The following is a 12,609-nucleotide window of genomic DNA, read 5'->3' on the forward strand; positions in this document are numbered from 1 at the left end:
TCCGATCGCATCTGGTACAATAATGGGAACATGTCCTTGAAAATTAAAGTGAATGGAGGTTGACCCACCATGGCATTGTAGCAGGGCCATGACAACTGGTGAGGAATGTTTCAGCAACATTGAAGAGAGGAGGACAATGGCTTGATGACAAGACAAATTCAGGATCAGGGGGACAGAAGATATAATTTTTAAAGTGTAATGGGGTGGGGGGGACAGGAGTAATGTGTGGTTCCTTCTGTTCACTTCGTTGAAATTCTGTATGTGTTCCTGAGAATGGGAATCGAATCTGAGCAAGGATTAGTGAAGCAGGTTTTGTGACCAACAAGCATATACAAGTAGGATAGGCAAGGCCTTTACCTAACTACATCCTACCAGATGAAAATTAGACCATGGGGTCTGTGAATGTGGGAAGAAGAGTAGAAGACAGTGATCCAAGATTTGCAATTTCTTAGACAAATAGCAGGCAGAGTGTTAGACAAAGAGTACAATTCAGAATAAATCCTGAATTCTCTAACACATTCATACAAACACCACTTCCTTGTGGTAAATCAATCAATGCCATCTGATTTACACCACCAAGACATGGTTGATACATACTCCTCTGAAGAACTTCCACTAGAAGTTTGTCTTTCAAGTTGCAAAAAAAGTATTTCATGAAGGAGCAGTTGGAGAACAAGTAAATTGCCTTACTGGGATCTTGTCAGCTGGAGCTGGCACACAGGGAAGGACAGTCAATGTTGCTTCTGAACTCTTAAATCCTGCAAAACCTGCTTCCTGAACCTACCTTTGGAATTCTTCCTTTTTATGTCTAGTTTTCTTTTTCTAAAAAGAAAGTGGAGTCACTTTAAGTAGGGAGCCTGAAGCTTAGAATACTGGTTATGCCTTACAATGGCTTCAAATCTTTATTATGGTCATAGATCACTATATTATTATGTCTTACTCTAAAATTGAAAGAAAAAAATGGTATCACCTTGGAATACCAGCAGCTTTCGGTTGCCAAAGAGAAGAGCCCTAAGTAATAAATAATGGAATACTGAGATATAATTCCAAGATGTTAATTCAGATTGAAAGGGTACAAGGGTCTATTAGACTATTAATGTTGTACTACATTACATACTGTATAGCAGTGTTTTTCAACCATGGTGACAATAAGATGTAGGGACTTCAAGTCCCAGAATTCCCCAGGCAGCATGGCTACGAAATTCTGGGAGTTGAAGTCCACACATCTTAAAGTTGCCAAGATTAAGCAACACTGCCATAAAATAAAAGGTTTTCTTCAATTGAAATCCACAAATTCATGGTGACCACCTATAATTTTCTTTCAAAGCATGGATTTGTTTTTGCCATACCTTTCTTTCAACTACTCTATCTAGCCTTCAGCTCTAGGATGAAAGGCCCCTTGTGGCCTTTCATCTAGATACTGATTAGATTGATTTTTGCTTAGCTTTTTGAGCTCTAACAAATTCACCAACCTCAGCTGTTGTGACATGTTTAACATGTAAATAAACCAAGTGTTATGGAAGCAGTATAAATACCCTGTGACTAATCCACTAAAAAGAAAATTTGGGAAATTCTGGAACTTCTCCATTCTCAGAAATGGGGTATGCCCACATTAGTATTCATTACTATACTTGCATTATTTGTATTTTCTGTGATCTTGTTGTGTTTTATCCTTGGCAATCTGAAAAATTGCTGAGATGTGGCTGACTATAATTTAATAAAGACATAAATAACACGCTACAGAGTTAATCCTTTATCATGATTTTGGGGTGGGGGTGGGGTGCTATCTTAATACAAATTTCTTTTTTCTTATCCAGGCCAGATTTCCAAGCCTCCCATCCCAGGGTCAGCCTGAAAAATGTCCACATCATCTAAAACAGAGGTGTGGGGAGTTGTGGCCCCTTTATGTGGGCTTCAACTCCCATAATTCCTGAGCCAGCCATGCTTGTTCAGGAATTCTGGGAGTTGAAGTCCAAAGGTCATAAAAGGGTCATAGTTTCCCACCCCTGATCTAAAAGAAGACATTATTTACCTGCAGCATTCTTTTTGACAAGAATTCCAGTTAGAGAAGCATCAATATAACCCATTAAAACTATTTTATTTGAGCTGGGAGTAGTGCATTTCTCAATGTTCAGGACTTTGCCTCTAATACATCTGTCCAGATGCAGTTTTGGCCAATATGTCCTTTTATCCATTATTTAATTCCAAAACTGAAAAGTTTTAACCTGGCTACCCAAATTTCACGGTCTCCAACATCATTTCTATCTGTGGACATCATTCTTCCTGTCAAAAATGCCTTATCTTACCTTAATGTTCCCCTACTCCTAGCCTCAGTCATGAGGTATAGTTGTGTTGTCAGAAAAACGCCAAATCGTTTATACTATATTATCCATATACCAGGGGTCAGGTTGCAGCCAATCTGAGCAGTCTTGGATCCAAATAGATATAAGATAAAGCACCCACTTAATTAGATACATTTGTGGCAGCACAGATTTTAAATTTTTCTTCAAAGAAAATTAAAAGCACAGTCACCTAATAGTCCTAAGTAGGAACTATATGCCGAAACCTCTAAACATTTCTTTTTGCATAATTTGGAAATGAGAATTCAATTTCATTGTACACATGTTGTGCATTGACAATGAAGGTTTGATTTGATTCGAGAATGATCTCTCCCCCCACCCCCCAAAAAAAGAAGTACTGAAATGAGATACTTCACTGGCAGTGATTCAAATTCAAATGCATCAATAAACTCTGCTTACTGCAAACACAAGAAAAGAAAAGAAAATTTTGACCACTGTAAAAACCAAAATGCAAATGGGCATAGTGAAATTCAAGATGGATGCTTCTTTCTCCTAGTGATATAACACAACCTTGTTTCTCAATCTTGTTAACTGGAAGATGTATGGACATCAGCTCTCAGAATTCCCCAGTCAGCATGGGGAATCTCATAAAATTCAGAAACACTTTAGTACACCAAGGGACTATTGCTTTAAGCCAGGAGGAAGTGTTGACATCCCCCCCTTGTTATTGCATTCAGATTTCAGCCTGTTCACTTCTGACTTTGTCAGACTGAGTTGTCATCCCTTCCATGTCTTCCTGAACTTACATTTTCAAGATGGAAACTATTATTTTGACATGCAAATCCATTGTGTTAGTTTATGCTTCAGAAGATGGAAGAATTTAGCTTACACTGTCTGGCCTGGGATTGGTCGGGTATCCCTGATCTCTCTTTGCCACTAAGCTTCACAACAAACACTCACCATAAGTATGAGATAAAACCTCCTAGCATCTAAAAGAAGAAACAGAATATGGGGGAAATGGTATAGGGTAGCGATGGCGAACCTTTTTGAGGCCGCGTGCCATAAGGGGGGAGCATAGGAGGGTCATGCGCAGGTGTGCCACACCCATAATGCAATATGCGACCCCCCCAGTGCACATGCACACATGAGAATCGCTCCCCCCATTTTTTGCATGCTTTTTTTGCCCTCCCCAGGCTCCAGAGGCTTTATAGGAGCCTGGGGAGGGCGAAAAGAGCCTCTTCCGCCCCGCCAGAGGCCCTCCAGAGGCTTCAGGAAACCTTCAGGCGGCTTCCCTGAAGCCTCTGGAGAACTAAAAAGGACCCTACGAGCAAACTGGAAGTCACTTCCGGTTTGCTCGTAGGGTCGGTTTAAGCCCTTCAGAGGCTTCAGGGACTTTCAGAAGGCTTCCCTGAAGCCTCCGGAGGGCTTAAACCGACCCTATGAGCAAATCGGAATCCATTCTCAAACTTCCAGTTTGCCCATAGGGCCAATTCTTTGGGCTCCAGAGGCTTCAGGGAAGCTGCTGAAGCCTCCAGGGGTGGGAGAGGCTCTTTTCGCCCTCCCCAGGCTCCTATAAAGCATCTATTTATTTATATTTATTTATTTTATTCAATTTATAAGTCGCTCCCTCTCCACGAAGGGACTCGGGGCGGCATACAATTAAATATATAAACATATGGTATGGAGGAGGTATATACATAAAACATTTTTACAATTTCATAAATAAATAGCCATAAAGTTAAAACAGTACAATAAAATTAACAATTAAAATACCCCAAATTTACCATTTAAAATTGCCAGGGGGGATTCGAGAATATAGTTCTTATTTAAGCCAGGCCGGCTAGTTGGAACAGGTGGGTCTTGAGTTTCTTACGGAAGGAGCGGAGATCGGTAGTTGTCCTAATGTCGGGGGGGGAGGTCATTCCAGAGGGCTGGGCCCATCACAGAGAAGGCCCTACTCCTGGGCGCCGCCCTCTGGCACTGCTTAGTGGATGGTACCCGGAGGAGTCCCTCTCTGTGAGAGCGAATTGGTCGCAGGGATGTATGGGGCAGGATGCGATCCCGCAGGTAACTAGGTCCTGTGCCATGGAGCGCTTTAAAGATGGTAATCAACACCTTGAAACGCACCCGGTAGGCTACAGGGAGCCAGTGCAGCTCGCGCAGGAGAGGTGTTACATGGGAGTACCTCGTACTCCCCATAATTGCCCGTGCGGCCGCGTTCTGGACCAGCTGCAGTCCCCGGGTGCATCTCAAGGGGAGCCCCATGTAGAGAGCATTGCAGTAGTCCAGACGGGACGTCAACAGTGCATGAGTGACTGTGCGAAGGGCATCCCGGTCCAATAGGGGGCGCAATTGGTGCACCAGGCGGACCTGGTGGAATGCCCCCTTGCCACAGCTGCCACATGGTCATCCATAGACAGCCGGGCATCTAGGAGGACGCCCAAATTGCGCACCCGCTCCACGGGGGCCAGTTGCTCGCCCCCAATGGCCAGCGATGGACTCCACTGGTTGAACCGGGGGGCCGGTAGCCACAGCCACTCCGTCTTGGAGGGGTTGAGCTTAAGTCTGTTGTCTCCCATCCAGACCCGTACGGCTTCCAAACACCGGGACATCATTTCGACGGCCTCGTTGGGGTGGTTCGGGGTGAAGATGTACAGCTGCGTATCGTCAGCGTACAGATGGTATCCCACCCCAAAACCACGGATGATCTCACCCAGCGGCTTCATATATGTGTTGAACAGGAGGGGCGAGAGGACCGACCCCTGTGGCACCCCACAAGTGAGTGGCCTCAGGGTCGACCTCTGCTCCCCTGCCAACACACATTGCGTCCGGTCGGAGAGGTAGGAGCAGAACCACCGCAAAACGGTGCCCCTTACCCCCAGCCCCTCCAGCCGGCGCAATAGGATACCATGGTCGATGGTATCAAAAGCAGCTGAGAGGTCTAATAGGACCAGGATAGAGGAACAACCCCTATCCCTGGCCCTCCAGAGATCATCTACCAACGCGACCAAGGCCGTCTCTGTGCTGTGCCCAGGTCGGAAGCCGGACTGGCGCGGGTCTAGAGCCTGGGGAGGGCAAAAAATGGTTTTTAAAAAAGCTGAACTCAGCTGGCCAGCGCACACATGCACGCAGGCCAGCTGACAGGGCAACACCTCGCGTGCCCTGACAAATGGCTCCGCTTGCCACCTGTGGCAAGCGTGCCATAGGTTCGCCACCCTGGGTATAGGTGGATGGAAGACAGAAATAAGGATCAATAAAAGAAGTCAATAAAACTCAAAAATGCAAATTAAGAAGAATTAACATGTATATATGCACTCAAGAGAGTTTAGATTTATTAGAGGTAATCACCCAATATAGCAGATAGATGAGTAAAATAAGAGTGTTAAAAAAGGTGAAACGCAAATGAAATACATTAGAAGGGGAAATAACGTAAGGAGAATTGTATCGATTTGAAATTGTTATTAGAAAGAATAGGAAGTTCCTGTTTGTACTGTATTGTGTAAATGTAGTGTACATCTAAGGTTTGTGTGTGTGTGTGTTTTGTATGTTTGCATATATATATATGTGTGTGTGTGTGTGTGTGTATGTGTATGTGTATATGTATGTATGTATGTATGTATGTATGTATGTATGTATGTATGTATTAAAAATGCTCCTAGTATCTAATTTTCAACAGACTAAGGATCTACAAATAAAACCCCAAGCTGAAGGCAAAGCAACAAAGCAAAACATAAAATTCATGATAAAATGGTGCCAGCCAAAAGACTTGAGCACATTTCAAAGAAATTACATCAGAAGGAAGCTGCATTTTCTATAAAACTGCATGTTCCTTGCAACAATGAACATTTCTATAATACATCCACAGACATCCTCTTAAAAATAGCTAGTTCCTAAGCAATTTGGATTAACAGTATTCACAGGTAAGAAGCATAATGCACCCTCTTTGATATGTCGCAAGATATTATGTACATATTTTCAAAATCTGTAGAAAAAATGCTTGGTCTTCATATTAATGTACAGTAGTTGGTAAAATAGACAGTAGTTCAGCAATTTGCACATTTTACTTGAGTCCTTATTCAGTTCAAAATATTGATCCTCCTATGAAACTCGTCTTGCTTGCACAGGCTAAAAAATGTCATTAAGCCGCTAATTTATTTAATACCATACAATAAGCATGTTCTTGTTACTTTTTATCTTCTGAACTAAACACACCATTCTGTGTCCTCACAATATGCCAATCTCCCATTTTATGGTGGCATATAGCCGTGAGTTTACCAAGCTCTTAGAGACCACCTAGATTTTCCTCCAGGTGGATCTGTCATCAACCTGCTTCTTTAGATCTTCCAATGGTGCACATCTCTTCTGCAACTGAGACCATCCACCTTACTGCTGGTTGACCTCTTCTCATTCTTTCCACCTTTCCTAGCATTAATGACATCTCCAGAGAGATAGGTTTTTGCAAAATGTGTCTGAAGCAAGATAATTTGAACTTGGTTTTTCATGGCTGCTAAGAATTGACATTGACTTAACACTCAATTAAGTCAATCCTTATGAGCTTATCATCTTCCAGTTTTGTGGTTTGGCCTTCTTCCCATCCCAGGACAAAATTACTGCAAGTCTCCCATATCTGTGAAACCCAGCAATGTGGTTCCATTGCAGGAAGCATTTTCCATCAGCAGCACAAGTGAACTGTACAGGGAAAGGGAGTTCCATCGGTAGAGAAGCCACCTCCTAGGCACATGAAAGGACTTCAGAAGGCGAAGTACGAGTGATCCTCGATTTATTACCACAATTGAGCCCTACATTTCTGTTGCTATGTGAGACAATTCGGTGAATTTTGTCCCGTTTTACCACTTTTCTTGCCATATTTGTTACGTGGGATCACTGCAGTTATTGCTAGTAACACAGTGGTTAAGTGAATCTGGCTTCCCCATTGGCTGCTTGTCAAAAGGTCACAAAAGGCAATCTCATGACCACGGACTCTGCAACCGTCATAAATATGACTAATTGCCAAGCATCTAAATTGTATCACCTGACCATGGGGATGCTGCAATGGTCATAAGTGCAAAAAACGGTCATCAGTCACTTTTTTCAGTGCCATTGTAACTTTGAATGGTCACGAAGTGAACTATTGTAAATCAACAGCTATCTATAATAGAAAATCTTGTTATTTCACTGATGCTACATTGGGGGAAATATACTGCTGCATACAGGGCTTATCCATTTCAACTGAGAACTCCATCTGCTCTCTCTCCAGTGATAAAGATTACAAGAGGAGAACCAGCATTGCATGCTATTCTCATAAAAGACACCAAAGCAGAAAAATTGCACTAGATAAAAGTGCATGTTAGAGGTAAGAACCTGTTAGATTGGGTAAAGGATAGGCACACACAGGCGTAACGGTAACAGCAGCTCTTTATTATAACACAACAAGTAAGAACAATCCAGCGAAGGTTGAGTCTGACAGCAGCCCTTTTATAGGGAGCGGTCAGACCCTTCGACCAATAGGATTAAACCTCTGTTCCTGCCAGAACAGAGGACCTTGGTGGAAACCATTGCCGTTAGTACAAGTATCTAACATCCCCTCTTAGATGGAACAATCCTACTGGTAACGTAGTCATGCAGGTAGGCGGGCTTTTGGGTAGCTCTGCCTGACCTCCGCAGTTCAGCAGGAGGGGGTTTCCTTGCACAGGTCGGATGGACCTGTTTGCTCCGCAGCTCCACTTGGTGGAAGCTCCTGGAACCTTTCACAGGCCACAGCTGGAGCTTCTGGAGCAGGTTCGCTCGGAGCTTGTTGCGGACTTGTTGCAACAAAACCAGATAAGTCTCTCAGTAACCTCGGGCTTGAGCTGACTGTGAAAGGAGTGTTTGCTCCATTTGGGTAGGGCTTTAGCTAACTTGTGCAGGAATTACCTCTGGTTATCTAAGAGTGGAGTTGGAGAGGTGGCCACGTAGTTGGTCAATATGCCTTCTCCAATTCCTACTGTCCTCAAGCTCTAGGAGGTAAGAGAGAAGGCCGGTGATGCCTATCACTGTGGCAGGAATCCACAGAGTTCGCCCGGTGCAGTTGTGGGCGTATACTGAATCCCCTACACTAAATGTCCAAATCTTGCTTGTGGAGTCTGGGGGCGATGAGGCAGAGTAGTTGGGGTGTAGCCAGTCTACGTGGGATCTTAGCCGGTGACCAATGAGAAGCTCGGAGGGGCTTCTCTCAGTAGTGGCACTGGGTGTGATGTGCTGAGTTAGCAAGTAATGGTCAACCCGTGTTTGCCAATAGCCCATCCTAAAGAGGGCCTCTTTTGCAGCTCTCACCATTCTCTCCGCCTGACCATTGGAGGCCGGATGGAATGGTGCAACCAGGGCATGCCTGATTCCCTGAGCTGCAAGGAAGGTCTCAAATTGCATGGCCGTGAATTGGGGCCCATTGTCAGAGACCAAGACGTCAGGCAGGCCGTGCGTGGAGAAAAGTCTCCGTAGCACCTTGATGACCGCTTCTGCCATTGTGGAGGTCATCAGGACTACTTCTAACCACTTCGAGTAGGCGTCCACAACTACTAAGAATGTCAATGTGTACCCTAGACTACGGTGCTTGAGGTCGCTCCCACTCCTTAGCAGGCGCCTCTGGGAGAGCTGGTCTGGACTCCTAGCACGGTGTGCAAGTAGCCACCCATTCTTCTATCTCCCTGTCCATGTTAGGCCACCACACATAACTCCTAGCCAAAGACTTCATCCTGACTATTCCAGGATGCCCTACATGTAAAGCTTCTAATACTGCAATGCGCAGTTTGGGTGGAACAACAATCCAGTCCCTCCACAGTAGGCAGCCATTTATCACCAATAATTCTTCGCATTTAGCAAAATACAGTTTAAAATCAGCCCCAACAGGCCCTTTGGGCCACCCCCTCCACCCCCGTTCAAAATTTGCTTGATGGTGGAGTCCTTTGCAGAGTGATGGGCATCAGTGGATGAGACAGGGCCAGTCTCCAGGCAGTCAATGAGGGGGACTGGCATCTCGGGGGTAGGGTCAGCAAGAAGTTCAGGCAGCGAGCAGCGGCTAAGAGCGTCAGCGTGCCCCAAAGTGGAGCCAGGTCAGTGGATAAGGTAATAGGAGTAGGCAACCAGGAAAATAGTCCATCTGGTCATGCAGGATGATAAAGACACTGGGGTAGGACGGTCCACAGCCAGTAAATCCAACAACGGCTTGTGGTCTGTAATCAGTTCGAAGTCCTGTCCATAAAGGTACTGTGGCAGGAGTAAAAAGGAAACTTTTTACTCCTGCCACAGCAGCCAAAGCCTCACGGTCCATCTGACTGTAGTTCCGCTCTGTGGCGTATGGGGTCCTGGAGTAAAATTCAATAGGGGTTTTGGTTCCATTGGGCATATGGTGGCTGAGGACAGCGGTGGTGCCAAACAGTGAAGCGTCGCAGGTCAGCACCAACAGCAGGGTCTGGCTGTACTGGACAAGGAATGAATTCGCCAACAGGAGTCGTTTTACTGTGGCAAATGCAGCAGCCTCGGCTTTTCTCCAGACCACTTCACATTTTTCGCCAGGAGACGATGTAGGGGCTCAGCAATAGTGGCTTTCTGTTTTAAGAAAGACGCTGTAGAAATTAAGGAGCCCGAGGAATGCCTGCAGCTCGGTTTGATTTTGAGGTGTGGGGGCATCCTGAATTGCTTTGATTTTTTGTGTGGTCAGGTGAATCCCAGAGCAGTCGATCAGGTACCCTAGGAATTCAACCCTTGACACGTTGATTTGGCATTTCTCCTTTCTCCTTCTCCTTTCTGAGATGGAGGCCTTTGTCTCTAATTCTAGCCAAAACTGCTCGTACTCATTTCAAAAGTTGCGCCTCATTTGCAGCTGATACCAAGATGTCGTCGAAATAGGGGACAACTCCTGAATCCCCTGCAAAAGCCATTCCATGATGCTTTGGAACAGTCCAGGGATGATACTAACGCCGAATTGCTGGCAGTGACATTTGAATGCACCCCTTTGCGTCACAATGGTTTGGGCCTCCGCCATAGCGCCATCTACAGGCAATTGTTGGCATGCCTGCGCCATGTCCAATTTAGCGAAGTTTTCCGGGGCCTAATGAATGAAGGAGGTGCTGTACAATGGGTACAGGGTAGGCGCTTTGTTGTAGCGCTTTATTAATTGTGCATTTGTAGTCCGCGCAGATGCGGACTGACGCGCCAGATTTTACAGGTGTCACTATAGGAATTAGCGTGCATGATCGACCGGCTCTAGGATTCCCTGGCCTACGAGCTTGTCAATTTCCATGTCAATTTTGGGATGGAGCGCAAAAGGCACTCTCCTGGGTTTTAGCCTTATTGATGCTATGTTGGGGTCAAAATTAAATGAAATTGGGGCCCCCACATACTTACCCAGACCGGTAAGCTGCCCTGAACTCCGGGCTGGTGCCGAAGACATCATCAAACTCCTTAAAGATGGCTTCAGCGCCGTCGTCTTTCAAGGCGTTGATACAGGTCATCTCTAGGCCCAAGGCTTGGAACCAATCTAGCCCTAGGAGGCTCTGCAGGTTGCGGCTGACCACTGTCATTGGGAGTTTCCCGCTGAACTGTTTGAAATTCACCTGGAAGGTGCCTTGGCCCATGATGGGGACCCGGTTTACCTGGTACTCGTGTAGGCGGATGTCAGGGGTGCGAAGGTGTTGCTTCTTGAGGCTACGGATAGCCTGTTTCGGGGTAGACCACGGTATGATGATCAATGATGACCCGGTGTCAATCTCCATCTCACATGGACAGTCCTCGATGAGGACTGTGACCTTCAAATTTTTTGGCCGCCTGGTTGATGTGTGGTGGGTGACTCTGTCGTCGCCCTCTAAGCGCTATGGTGGCTTCTTCCAGGCCCCTTGGCTGGGCCTCGGTTGGCAGCTTGGTGCGCCTCTAGGCTGCCAGACAGTGGCAGGGAATTCACTCTGGCACACCTTCGCGATGTGCCCCTTTCGCTCGCAGGGCTGGCAGGTTGCGTCGCGGAAACGGCAAGCTAATCTGCCATGGTCTCCTCTGCAGCTCGCGCAAGGCAGGAGATGCTATTTGAATGTGCGCACCGACTGGGCGCGGCTACTGCACATGCAGCAGCTGTCATCTTCTTCTCTTTCAGAACTCTTGGGCTCTGCGGCCTCGGATGAACGCGTGTGCTTTTCCGCGCTTCTTGGGGCGAGCTTTGGCGCTGCAGAGTTTCAGTCAATTTGACAGCTGATTCTGACACCCTGGCTTTGTCCAAGGCAATCTGCAGAGTGAGGTTGAATTTTGCGAGCAACCTCCTCTGTAATTAATGTTCCATACGTCACATATTATGCAGTCCAGAATCAGCTCATCTAAGTCTCTGAATTCGCAGTACGCTACGGCCTTATGGAGCACAGCAACGTACTCGCTAATTGACTCACCCTGCTTCTGATTCCTGATATTGAATTCATGCTGGCGAACGTGGATGGCTTAGGTGCGTAATGAGTCCTAAGCGTCTGCTGGAGCACGGACCAGGCAACTGATTGGAGCGGTGTCGGCTCAGAGAGGTCTTTTGCTGTCTTGAACACCTCCCGGCCACAGTACCCAAGGAACATGTTCTTGCGGCCTTCAGAAAGGCCCATGAGGTCGTTTGCCTCGAGGAAGCAGTCAAATCATAGCATGTACAAGTCCCAGTACTCGGTGACTGGGTCATACGGAGTCGGTGGGGCGTGCATGACCATTTTGTATTCTGAGGGCATTTTGAGTTTGCCGCTCAAAAATGGCTGCTCGAAGCTGCCCTGAACTCCGGGCTGGATGTACTTGCTGGATCGCTACACTCTTTTCGGTTCGCCTAGTTGCCTTCCAATCCCATCCTCGTCACCAGTGTAAGATTGGGTAAAGGATAGGCACACACAAGCTTAATGGTAACAGCAGCTCTTTATTATAACACAACAAGAACAATCCAGTGAAGGTTGAGTCTGACAGCAGCCCTTTTATAGGGAACTGTCAGATCCTTTGACCAATAGGATTAAACCTCTGTTCCTGCCAGAACAGAGGACCTTGGTGGAAACCACTGCAGTTAGTACAAGTATCTAACAGAACCATTTTTCTATTTTTGTTTTATATTTGATTTATTTTAGGCACAGGTGACATGAGGTATATTAAAAGTTCAATTTAGGAAAGGGAAGGTCTCAGAGTTGAGCTCAACCCCTGGAATGGAGTAGAAACTTTATTGTCACAGTGAACATACGCTAATCAGCATACATTAAAATAGTCTTCATTGGCTTGTTAGTTCTCTGCTGCAGAGCTACTAAAGAGGGACGCAGTGGCTCAGTGGCTAAAA

The sequence above is a fragment of the Natrix helvetica genome (assembly GCF_964273705.1).
Source record: "Natrix helvetica genome assembly, chromosome: Z".
Classification (NCBI taxonomy): domain Eukaryota; kingdom Metazoa; phylum Chordata; class Lepidosauria; order Squamata; family Natricidae; genus Natrix; species Natrix helvetica.